Below are 12,030 nucleotides of genomic sequence, written 5' to 3' on the forward strand. Positions count from 1 at the left end.
TTTTGGCTCCACCTAAGACACTCTTAAATCTTCAAACACTTTTCTCTTCTCCCGCAACACTCTTGTCTGTCGGCACTATGTGGCAGCGTTGCATGACAACCCCTCTCACCACGGAAAGGAACCTAACAGCTTTGGTAAGAGAGGAGAAAAGGACCTGGCCCGTATGGGACTCGAACCTGTGACCTTGGCGTTATTAGCACCACGCTCTAACCAACTGAGCTAACCGGCCTCACAACAATGCTTCTCTCTGTGCTGCAAAAAATCAAACTCAGGGAATTTCTTTTGTCCTCCTTTGAATAGAAAGCCGTGTAATTCAGTGTACGGCCTTTCTCGTGCAGTTTCATGGTTCTTGTAATCCAAATCCTACACTGGCGTGAAGTGCCCCCCCATTTCACGGCATTTTTCAGCTGATTTAAAATGTACCTAAAGGAGAAGCATTTTTGAAGACCATCAATTACCAAGAGCTTTTGTCAAAGGTTTTGGTGGTCATTTTTAATGACCACAGAGCGCTGTGATCTCGGTTTTACATCTCATCCAAAAGACAGCGCCCTCTTACAACACAGCATCTCCGTCACTATACTGGGGAATTGGGAACCGCACAGACCTCAGGGTGAGCGCCCCCCCCGCCGGCACCATTAACACCGCTTCCAGCTGAAAGCGTTGTTTTTCCCTGTAGCTCATCCTCATCCGGGTACTGACCTGGCTCACACCTGCTTAGCTTCAGTGGGTTTTCAGTTGCAAGTTGCAAGGGGATGCAAGTGATGGAGCCGTTCGCTTCAAAAGCCACTGCATTGGCCGGGAATCGAACCCGAGCCTCCCGCATGGCAGGCGAAAATTCTACCACTGAACCACCAATGCTTAGTGCCTGGGCCTTCAAAAAAGACGCTTTTTTGGTGCTCTGTGCAAAACGCGTCGACATCTGCTTCCAGCTGCAAAATGCCATTCACGGACGCTGAAGAATTTATTTCTAAGGCAGCGGGTACAAGCGATTGGGTGTTTTAAAACCACCAGAAACAGCAAAGAGGCGCGCTTCTTTGCTTGCGCCGGAACACACCAACTGGAGGCGGACAATGTAGTCGGCAGGATTCGAACAGGCGCGGAGAGACCCCAATGGATTTCTAGTTCATCGCCTTAACCACTCGGCCACGACTACAGCAATCGTCATAGCACTGCACCCCGGGGCGTACGGTATAAGGGAACGAGCACACGCCATGAATCGTCTCGAATCACTCCCTACAGCTGTAAGGCGCCTTGAAGCGTGCACCCCCAACATTCTTCTTTGCGCATCTGTGAAAGGTAAACTCTTGAGCAAACTCTGAACCAGCTCTAAGGAAACTAATCCGATTAGACGTTACTTTGACTCATCCTTTAAGGGACCCTTGTTAATTGGAGAAATCAATGATTTCGAATGAATTCTGTATGCGTTAAAAGACAGCTATACACAGAAAACATGCAGGACACTGCTCATGATGTTTCCCGAGCCGAAACACAGTGCGTTTTTCCAAGCCATTTGACAAAGCCCGCCCACTGAAAACTGCAGCAGATCGTGTAAAGGCGTTCAACTTTGTAACTACTGCACGCACAGGAAGCAGAATAAATTCCTCTTTTCAAACTGTCAAAGGTTTGCTGCAGGACATCGCACAATCTCTTTTGAACGGGGACAAACGATTTCTTATGGGGCGCAGTAAGTACAGACGTTTATAAAGCTCCACTCATGCCGACGATGCAGCATGAAGAAGCGCAACCTAACGTTTGACAGACAAAAGCCGGGCGCCGCTACGAGCAATATGAAATCAAACTGACAGCACACGGCGTTTCGCGCTGACTCAAAAGTGATCTCGACAGACGATGTTCTCTGCATAACGCTGAAAGAGCTAAAGAGCGTTTCTGTTGAGACGTAACCCATTGGGCAAAAGACGTATAATATACGTCTATTAAACGCATATCTTAGACGTCTAAATGTGGTCTACAATTCGTCTAGAATGAAATTCTAATATACGTCTAAAGTTAAACGTCAATTATACGTCTATATTTAGACGTTCATTATACATAAATGGTTGGAGTTCTATTATACGGATAAATTTAGAGGACTATTATACATATATGGTTGGAGTTCCGGATAACTTTAGAGGTCTATTATACGTATAACTTTAGAGGTCTATTATACGTATATGGTTAGAGGTCTATTATACGGATAACATTAGAGGTCTATTATACGTATATGGGTAGAGGTCTATTATACATCAAAGATAGATTTTATAGGTGTAGAAACAAGTAAAACAAGCCAATGATTAGGTTTAGAAATGTATTCTGAAAATACACATTCACACCTGAAACATATGTATTTCAAATTATACATTGTATACAATCAATCAACAATCAACATATGGGCAATAATCATAAAAACACAACTAGTCTTAAACTTCAGCTACAAATTCTGGTAACATGGCAATATACAGTATAGTAATGACAAACACAAAACTAATTACATTAACACACTAACTCAAAACCACATTTTGATTCAAATATACATTTTAAAATGTACAACTTCTATATTTCCAAGAAAAAAAAATATTACAATGGAAGTTAAGACGATTTTTGTCCACTATTTGCAAACCCTGTCTAATTGTCCTAACAGAACCAAAAACCTATTATTTTCAGAGTCCAGATCTCCTGGCCCCCTGCCTTGCATATGCATTCTTCAAGTAACACATTGCGTGCTCCTTTATTTCTTTTTCTGTTGATGTAGGGTGGGACTTCAGCACCGCAGCTAGGAGAAAATTATATAATATTACTTCCCAAATAAATGATGATTAATATCTTCTTTAGTATAATCTAAAAAATGAACGGTTTACTAAGCTCAAAGCTGAAATAAATGTATAAAATTTGGCTTGCATCATAGCAGTTGAGCAATAAAGTCTGTCCTAATTAAAGAGTACCCAAAGTTTGAAAGTACAACATAGAATAAGAATAAGAGAAACGGCAAAACGATTTTGTGTCATCTTCCCCATTCACACTATTTTATGTGCCGTTTTTTTGCTTTTTCACATACTATTTTAATCAAAATAATATTAAGAAAGATCTGTATGTATTCAGATAGTATTATTATTGTTCATACTTACTCGTCAAAAGAGGATTGCTGAGATATTTGCGGATATACTTCTACGTTTGAAAAACGTGTCCAAAATGGTGACCAACGAATACTAGCAATGCATTGTGGTATATAACCGGAAAATATGCTGGGTTCGATATTTTCTCAACGTATGCGTTTATTAATGTTGTCGATATTATGGTTGAAATTTAACATTGATAATACATCGCTGCTATGTGCCCCCTGCTATGAGCTGATGTGCAATTTTAACGCATGCAATAAGTAAGGATCGGTCACTGTTGTATGGTATTATATATAATGACATTATGGAATAGGATGGGGACAGGCCTGGCATCACGGGGGGAGGGGGGAATGTCGCCGCTTCAGTTTTGGGCAAAAAGTTTTACCTAACTTAATTTGCACCCTAAAAAAATAGTTGTACTTTGTCAATGGTCAGACAACACTAAATGACACGAACAGTCACTCAGTCTGTTTGATGGGCAGGAGGGCTATCCGTCCAGGAACTGCACATATTATTGAGTTTTAACATTACGATCCTGTTTGCTCAGGTGGACCGATTCCTTGCAGTAGTTTATCATTATACTTAAAATCGTTATATAACTAGGACTAGTTATAGCAGTCTGTGCTTTCTCTTGGTTTTACAACATTTTTTTCTTAACGATTCAGAACGTCCATGTAGCTGCAAAAATGAACGCTTATGGTACTTTTCGCTCCAGGCAATACAAACCTTGAGAGTGACGAAAAATGTGAAACTGAACTTCATCGCAAATACCAGATTGCTAGTCGTTATCTTCTATCATGAAGCACTAATCAATGGCATAGCTGCGAGATTTCATTTGGGTAGCTGCACCGTACAGCTCCGTTTCAACCGAAATATCACTCCCCCCTCAGAATTTCAGACGCCCCCCGACAGATTTTTCCTCGGGCACCGCGCACTGATGGGGGACTTTTGTCAAGAAAATAAAAATAGAAACTCTATAGGCACTCAAACATTTTACGGTTTTTTTTCAGGCAGGTGGCAAGACCCCCTCAGCAAAACCCTTGTATGCCAAGCTGTGGGCATTGATTCGTCGAATATACGTATATTTACGGCGAAATTACGGCTATACGTATATATACGTCGCCTCGACGTATAATCAACGTCGAATTGCAACCGTAAAATCGACGACATGAATAAACGCATATATAACGTCGAAAACACATCTAATACAGTGCCTGAGGCTTTTTACTGTATGTATCATGTGTGCCGCAACTAGGAGTATACGGCACTCTGCACAGTGTACGAAGTAAATTATTTTCGCAGTAATTAATTTATTATATTTACTATATTTATTATACACGTGTAAATTAATTGCTGCGAAAATAATTTACTTCGAACACTGTGCAGAGTGCCGTATACTCCTAGTTGCGGCACACACGATACATACAGTAAAAAGCCTCAGGCACTGTGTTAGATGTGTTTTCGACGTTATATATGCGTTTGTTAATGTCGTCAATTTTACGGTTGCAATTCGACGTTGATTATACTTCGAGGCGACGTATATATACGTATAGCCGTAATTTCGCCGTAAATATACGTATATTCGACGAATCAATGCCCACTGGGAACAAGCTCGCTTCTTTCTACCATGATGTCACCATGACCAAATCTGTCTTTAAACACCTTGCTCAGTCTCTAACGAGACTGTCAAAAATTGCTTTCGCCGATTGTATTGCAAACCGGCGGAAGCGGGGTATTGGGAAAAGTTTTCAACTAGCAATAATCCCGCCTCGGCTAAACCTCACAGGCTACGATACTGCCACTGCGCAAAGCTGACGGTTGCCAGGCAACCGCGGGGATCCTATGGAAATCGTTATCAATCGTCTCATGGCATGTCGTTGCTGTAACGCTTCATATTTGTCGTCTTCTTCTAGCTTGAGGTTTTGAAGAATTTCATGACAGACAAGGGCTCCGTTGGGAACAAAGAAACCCGTTGATTCTTTTCAGCAGCAGAAATACAACCCTTTAAATACAAGATGACAGAACAATGACGAAGGGCATGCCGGGAGGAACTCATGCACTACAGAGGAAAGGGGGCGGGCACGTACAGTTCACATTCAAGCCACAAGTACTCTTCTCGGATGTTGCACAAACAAATCCTAACGTCTTGAAAGCATTGCAGCATGTTTGTGTCCCACTTCCCGTGGCTGCAGGATGACTGACACGAACGGACAAACACAATCTGTGGCGTTTAGCGTGACATAGTCTTGCAGGCATCGTGCTGTCTCACTGCAATACTATACCGCTGGAGGAAACAGTCCATCTGGCCATGAAACTCATTTGAACGTCTAGCTACAGCAACTAACAATATCATGATTTATTCAGGATGTGTGGAATCAGCACGTCCCGGAGACAGCTTCCGAAATCGTGAGCATTCTCTGGTGGTAGGGGCGTTCAAGATGGCGCTCAGGTGGGAGGTAAAGTTAAGTGGTTGAGGATTTTTTTTGAGTTTTTCATGACCTGAATGTTAATTTTTGCTTTTTTCGACTACAGAAAAATAAGGACTTAACACTACTTGTTTAAACTTCAGTTATAGTTGAAAGAAAAAAAACGATTTTTTTTAGGTTTAAGAATTTCGATATGAGTAACACTGGGAAAAGAAAAGAGAGTGCTGGTTCTTCGAAGGAGAAGTCTAAGAAACCTCAATCGTATATGTATAGCACTACAAGAAAATTGATGGCAACTAAAGGGAAAAGTGAAGCAGCTGGAGGGGACGTGGAAAGAGTGCTGGAGATGCGCTCGTACGCGAGCGCTCGCAGCCCAAGTGAGACTCAGCTGCCAGAGGAAGAGCCGGAGTCCCTGCCCAGCACACCTGTCAAAACCCCGGCAGCCAAGAGAGGAAGGGGCGACCTGACGCTGGAGGAGCTCCAGACCAACATCTTCAACATGATGGCACAGAGCATGGGTGAGCTGAAGGAAATGATTTGATCTAATACAGTCGCAATCGAAAGTCTTAAAAAGTCCACGGACTGTGTGTTTAAAGAGGTTGAAGACTTAAAGAGTGAAGTAAAAGTTCTTAAACAAGTAAATACCAAACAAGAAAAGCATATTAAAGAACTTGAATTGAAAGTGAACGATGTAGATAGATACCATCGATGATGGAATTTAAAATTATTTGGAGTTAAAGAGGAACGTGATAAGGACCTTGTTGCAACAGTGAAGGGTATCTGTAAAAGGACCCTGCCGGACCAGGAGGACGTAATATCGGCCATTGACTTTGTTCACAGGCTCGGGAGAGCGAACATGTCTGGGCAAGTGCGCCCCAGATCGATTATAATACAGTTCACCAAGAGGACGGCGAGGGACATGCTGTGGCGAGCGGCGAGGGGGAATGAGTATTTGAATGGGAACAAACTGAGGTTTGCAGAGGACCTGTCTGCCGCGGACAGGAGTACCAGGAACCAGCTGTGGCCCCAGGTTGAAGCTGCCAGAAGAGAGGGGAGGAGAGCCTACTTTGTGGGAGTGAGGGCCTTTGTGGACGGGAAGGAGATTTGCTCCCAGTGACTGCTCAGTTAATGATTATGTTTGGTTATATTTGTTATACCAGTATATACTAGTGTTTCTTTAGTGTTAGTTTGGAATGGTGTAGTTAAGTGTTAAGGACTGTTATAGTTCTGGTTCTTTGAAAAACTCAATAGTTTAGACAGTCTTAGAGTTAGTTATTTGCTTTTGTGTATGTCTTTTTCATGAATGCCAGAGGTACTCGAAATGTTGTTAAAAGAAAAACTGTGTGCTGAGTTTTATTTTTTACAGGAAACGCATGCATGTTGAAACTAAAGTTTATAAATAATTGAGAAATATTAAAGCAAGGAAAATATGATACGTGTAAAATATACAATTTGATCACATAATTACTTAATTACCTCTGGTAGTTAAATGCTTTTTTCTGCTGCGTTTTTTTTCTCTTGTACATGACTCTGATCCTCTTGTTGTATTTGTATTTGTAAATTCTATGTTTAATAAAAAAAAAATTAAAAAAAGCATTCTCTGGTGGTGTCCTGTAGGCTTCCTGTGGGTGTGCGTTGGTGGTATAGTGGTGAGCATAGCTGCCTTCCAAGCAGTTGACCCGGATTCGATTCCCGGCCAACGCAGTGTCGAGTGTTTTCAAATGCTGTCATGAGCCTTGGATTGTGACTAGCAAAGCGAAGCCTTTTGAAAGAGCTAAAGCACTGAAAAACGGAATTGAGGGAGAATCTTACAGGGGATTCTGAGCGGTGTCTGCATACACGCAGTCCGATACGGGTGCTGAAAGCTTGAGCTACTCTCAATGTCATGCTGGCTTTCCCCGGAGTAAATCTGTTACATTGAAAGAATGCTTCTCGCAGGTTCAAAAAGGGACCCTTGTTAATTGGAGAAATCAATGATTTCGAATGAATTCTGTATGCGTTAAAAGACAGCAATACACAGAAAACATGCAGGACACTGCTCATGATGTTTCCCGAGCCGAAACACAGTGCGTTTTTTCAAGCCATCTGACAAAGCCCGCCCACTGAAAACTGCAGCAGATCGTGTAAAGACGTTCAACTTTGTAACTACTGCACGCACAGGAAGCAGAATAAATTCCTCTTTTCAAACTGTCAAAGGTTTGCTTTACGAACGCCGCAGGACATCGCACAATCTCTTTTGAACAGGGACAAACGATTTCTTATAGGGTGCAGTAAGTACTGTTACTGTCACTGCTCGATACCGACGTTGGCCTACTATACCATGTTCAGCCACTGCTAGAAAATGTACGGCTCTAGCACCGGAGCAAACAACAGGAGGGCCGACGTCAAACAGGCACACATGTCAGACATGGAGAGCGATGAGAATGGGATTCGAACCCATGCCTGCAGAGCACAATGGATTAGCAGTCCATCACCTTAACCACTCAGCCACCTTGTCGACGAAACTGGGCTGTCCGGACATGGGTTGGCGCGCTCCAGATGATCTTTTTCTTTTTTTCCCCACGTACTCGAGGGTCATTTTCCTGTTCCACATGTGATTTCAACATTTTCCTTGGGAGATGTCAAGCCAGCAAGCCACTGCTGTGGTTCAGTGGCCAGTGTGGAGTTCAGTGGCCCTGTTGTACACAGAAAGCACATTGAGCTCCTTGGACATGAAAAGTTCCAGATAAAAGCCATTTGTCATCCTTTCTCTTGGTGTCGATGTTGCTATTGTATGTAAAGGTGGCAACTTGCTCAGCAAGCAGGCGGAGCACACACCGAATGCAGATGTGTCTGAGTGGTGTGTCCAAGTGGCTGCAAAAGGACAGCACTCCTGGGGCACCGTGGCTTAGTTGGTTAAAGCGCCTGTCTAGTAAACAGGAGATCCTGGGTCCAAATCCCAGTGGTGCCTTCTTTGTTGTGTCTTCTCAAACAGAACTGGTCCTTACAGACAACCGCCTACGGCTAGACTTAATTAAATGCAAGTATTCATTTCCTGTCTTTAACGCGACTTGTTTTTCTTAAAATGGATGCAACTTGCAAAACATGAAATACAAACCTTGCTAATCAGCGCTAGCGGCTGGCAAAAAAAAAAGAAGTCAGCTATTTTTTTTTCTTTAACCTTAACCCTGCTAACGGAGAAGAGTTAAACGACCGAGTCTATGCAGCTTAAACGGTGCGCAAGTCGGGTTCTTAGCTGAAAGGGTGGTAAATCACGCTCACCCCAGTCCTTAATCTTTTAAAGAGGATACAAAATTGAACCTAGTCGCCACATCACACATCCTGTTCAGTGATAAAAAGGTAACATCTATCCTCGCTCCAGAGTAAATCTCACGTTGAGGGCATCTTTTTTTTCACTTTACCGTGAGTCGGGCTCGGCTGCACAGAGGAGAGAGCAGAGCAATGAGATCATAGGGACAGGGGAGTCACACGCTGGCGGTTTGAATACGCGGAAGATCACTGAGGGATCCACAGTATGTGGACCCTCCGTTCGCCATCAGTCCACACTCCGGACTCTGAATCCTGCCATCCGAGTTAAGATCTCGGCGGAACCTGAGGCGCAGTTCCTTCTTAAAACGTAATCTGGTGAGCATTTCTAGAATCGCACTTGTATAGATGCAGCCTTTAATTTGTTGCTAGGTTAAAATTGATGACTTCTTGTATTTCAGTAGGCAACTGCCCTCTTGATTTTGGATTTAATTTCTTTATTACAGGGGCGCTTTTATGAAGACAGAGTCATGTTCAGGTACTTTGCTTGATGGAGGAAGCTCATTTCGGACTCTGTGATCTGCTCACCTGGAAAGGTCTGCTGTACTACTACAAGAGAGAAGTAGGGTCTGGAAGAAGGGACAATTTTATGATGCTTTGGAAGATAATGTTTTTTTTTTCTTATACTGAAAATGAAAAGTAGTTGTTTCTATATGGACTCAGTCTTTGGAATTTGTATATTTATACATTTCAGTGAACCCTCAGCCATTCCTTCTGTATTGTAATTCAATTTCTCTTTTAAAATTCCTTCCCCACTTCTAGGACCTGCAGTTGCTGAACTCCACAATGGCTTCTATTGGAAAGTCTGTGACTGAGACCATTATTTATTTTGGAGCAATGAGCAATTCTTATATAAATGCAATAAAATCATTATGCTCAAACTATGAGAGAGAATTTTAAGGATAATTTAAGAAATCAGTCTTAGCTTGTTTCTATACACAGATGGTATTATTTATTTTCAAAGGAAACCCGCGAGGATTCCCCTGGTGTGCAAGATGTGCCTGAATACTTTTGATCAGCTTCCTGCTCACTTCAAGAGGGCGTGTATGAAGCACGCCACGGCAGAAGAGATCAGGTGGCCTCTCAACAGGCGAGGGAGGACATGATGAATCACCTGAAGAACGGGATCATCGTGGATTACCACAGAATAGAGATCAAAGGACACTTTGTGGGCTTGAAATACAAAGAAAATCATGTTCTATGGGACAAGATAAATACAAAACTTAAGCTTTTATTTTAATTAGATTTATTTATAAAGCATAAGCAATCATTTATTACATTAATATATGTGAAAATAACATTTTAGTATCATACGTTTAGTATATTTAGTCCCTAATGCTGAAAGAAATGATCATAGAACATGACATCTAACCTTACCTGCTGTGTTTTTAATCCCTATTGCTCAATGCACGGTGAAAGCATTGCATACATATGTCTGACAATGAGGAATGGGCCCCTGAGACAGTCATTTGCCTGTTTCACAAATGATCGTATTTTACTAGAGATTCTGTTTGGGATTCAGATGTGCATTCGGACAGCAATCCCTTTCAAGAAATGATACGTTCTGGATGAGGTCAAAGGTGCTGGAACACTGTATTTAGGATGTGTTTGCAGAGACTGTGTGTCTCCTGCTTCAACGCAGTGAGAAATAGATGTGCTCCTGTAATTCATTGGTACATGCCCAGGGCAGTAAGCAGTCTGAGAATTTATTTCCAGACGGCATAGAGCAGTGAAGCAGTGAAGTAGTGCCACACACTGGATCATTATATTATTAGAATCTATTCTACTTAAATTATTACATTATACACAATTTGAGTTCATTTTAAAAAGTAAAAGGTAATGAAAGGAATGCATTTTTAAAAGAAAGATAATACCGATATGCATGTGATAATCTTCCTTATATCATGTAGTGCGTCATTTGGACACTTTGTGGGATTGAAATACAAAGAAAATCATGTTCTATGGTACAAGATAAATACAAAACTTAAGCTTTTATTTTAATTAGATTTGTTTATAAAGCATAAGCAATCATTTATTATATTAATATATGTGTGTAGCGGCGAGGCTTATTAATAAGGCAGAATTAAGTGTTCTGAGCCTTCCCAAATGAGGCCCCATTTCTCTGTTCATCTCTCTGGTGCAGCCACAGAGAGACTATTCATGCAGGGTGATTTAAGGTCCTAGGACAGCTCCCAAAGGGGGATGCACTTAGCTTAGCCTGGCTATCATGATCAATGGTCATCCATTGGCGCCTATCTGTCTAGGGAGTGCCAGTTGGACATCTGGACTGCATTACTAAGTGTCAGGACTAAGTGACTCATATCTCACCTTGATCAATCAATCAGGGACTGGTAGGGCCGAGTAACCCACGTGGGACTCTGATGCCCATGGAACTTTCAGCCAATCAATGAGCTGAAGTTCCTCCAGGTAAAAACAGGCAACACAGAGAGCCTGTGAGATTCAGTAAGATTCAGAAGGGAGGATTCAGAGGATTCTGTGGACAATTCTAAAGGGAATTCAAAGGAGAATTCCAGGGCAGGACGGCCCAGGAGCAGAAGGCTCCCAAGGGCAGGACATTCTCGCAGCACGCCTCCTGACCATCCTGAGACTCAGCCCGGACAACCACGGAACGGCCAGTGTGTCCGAGTGCCAGAACTTTCCTTTGTTCTAAGAGTCTAGAGCGGAGGTTGCCAGAGAATAACCAGAGGATCCACCCGAGGTTAGCACCAGCAGCAGGCCTCGTGAACAGGTCGGAACTGTGGACAGCTGAATCACTATTCAGAACTAGCTCTTCATCAGAAACGAACCGGTCCTCTTCCTGACTTGCTCGGACCCACAGTCATCTTTTCTCCTGTGCACAAACTTTGCTAGTTAAAGCCAACACTAACTAGCCGGTCAGTGAGCATCAGCAGCGCACCGTCGCAAGCCGCACAGCACAGCCTGGCACGGAGCCAGAGAGCGCGGATTGGACAGCAACAGCCTGCAACTGTTTCTTTGTGCCCGCAGGAAGATCTGAATCCCCAAAGATTGGATGAGTATTCAACTTCAATGCATTACAGCTCGAGAATTCAATTGTTATCCCAACCAGTTGATATCAATTTAATTCCTAAGAGTTATGTACTTGTTTGAGTATCTAATGTAGAAGTTATAAACAAGTTCATTAACGAAACGGTCTTAATGAAATA

At 42.5% G+C, this 12,030-nt stretch overlaps 4 non-coding genes across 4 annotated transcripts; 2 read left to right on the forward strand and 2 right to left on the reverse strand.

Annotated features, from left to right (window-relative positions):
* Nucleotides 1-787: 787 nt before the first annotated feature.
* Nucleotides 788-858, reverse strand: trnag-gcc (transfer RNA glycine (anticodon GCC)). The gene has a single exon. It is a non-coding gene; the product is annotated as a tRNA-Gly (tRNA).
* Nucleotides 859-4,784: 3,926 nt separating this feature from the next.
* On the reverse strand, nucleotides 4,785-4,926 carry LOC138232877 (U4 spliceosomal RNA). The gene has a single exon (XR_011187319.1). It is a non-coding gene; the product is annotated as a U4 spliceosomal RNA (small nuclear RNA).
* Nucleotides 4,927-7,171: 2,245 nt separating this feature from the next.
* trnag-ucc (transfer RNA glycine (anticodon UCC)) lies at nucleotides 7,172-7,243 on the forward strand. The gene has a single exon. It is a non-coding gene; the product is annotated as a tRNA-Gly (tRNA).
* Nucleotides 7,244-8,415: 1,172 nt separating this feature from the next.
* trnat-agu (transfer RNA threonine (anticodon AGU)) lies at nucleotides 8,416-8,489 on the forward strand. The gene has a single exon. It is a non-coding gene; the product is annotated as a tRNA-Thr (tRNA).
* The last annotated feature ends 3,541 nt before the right edge of the window (nucleotides 8,490-12,030 follow it).

The sequence above is a fragment of the Lepisosteus oculatus genome, unplaced genomic scaffold (assembly GCF_040954835.1).
Source record: "Lepisosteus oculatus isolate fLepOcu1 unplaced genomic scaffold, fLepOcu1.hap2 HAP2_SCAFFOLD_64, whole genome shotgun sequence".
NCBI classification, from domain to species: domain Eukaryota; kingdom Metazoa; phylum Chordata; class Actinopteri; order Semionotiformes; family Lepisosteidae; genus Lepisosteus; species Lepisosteus oculatus.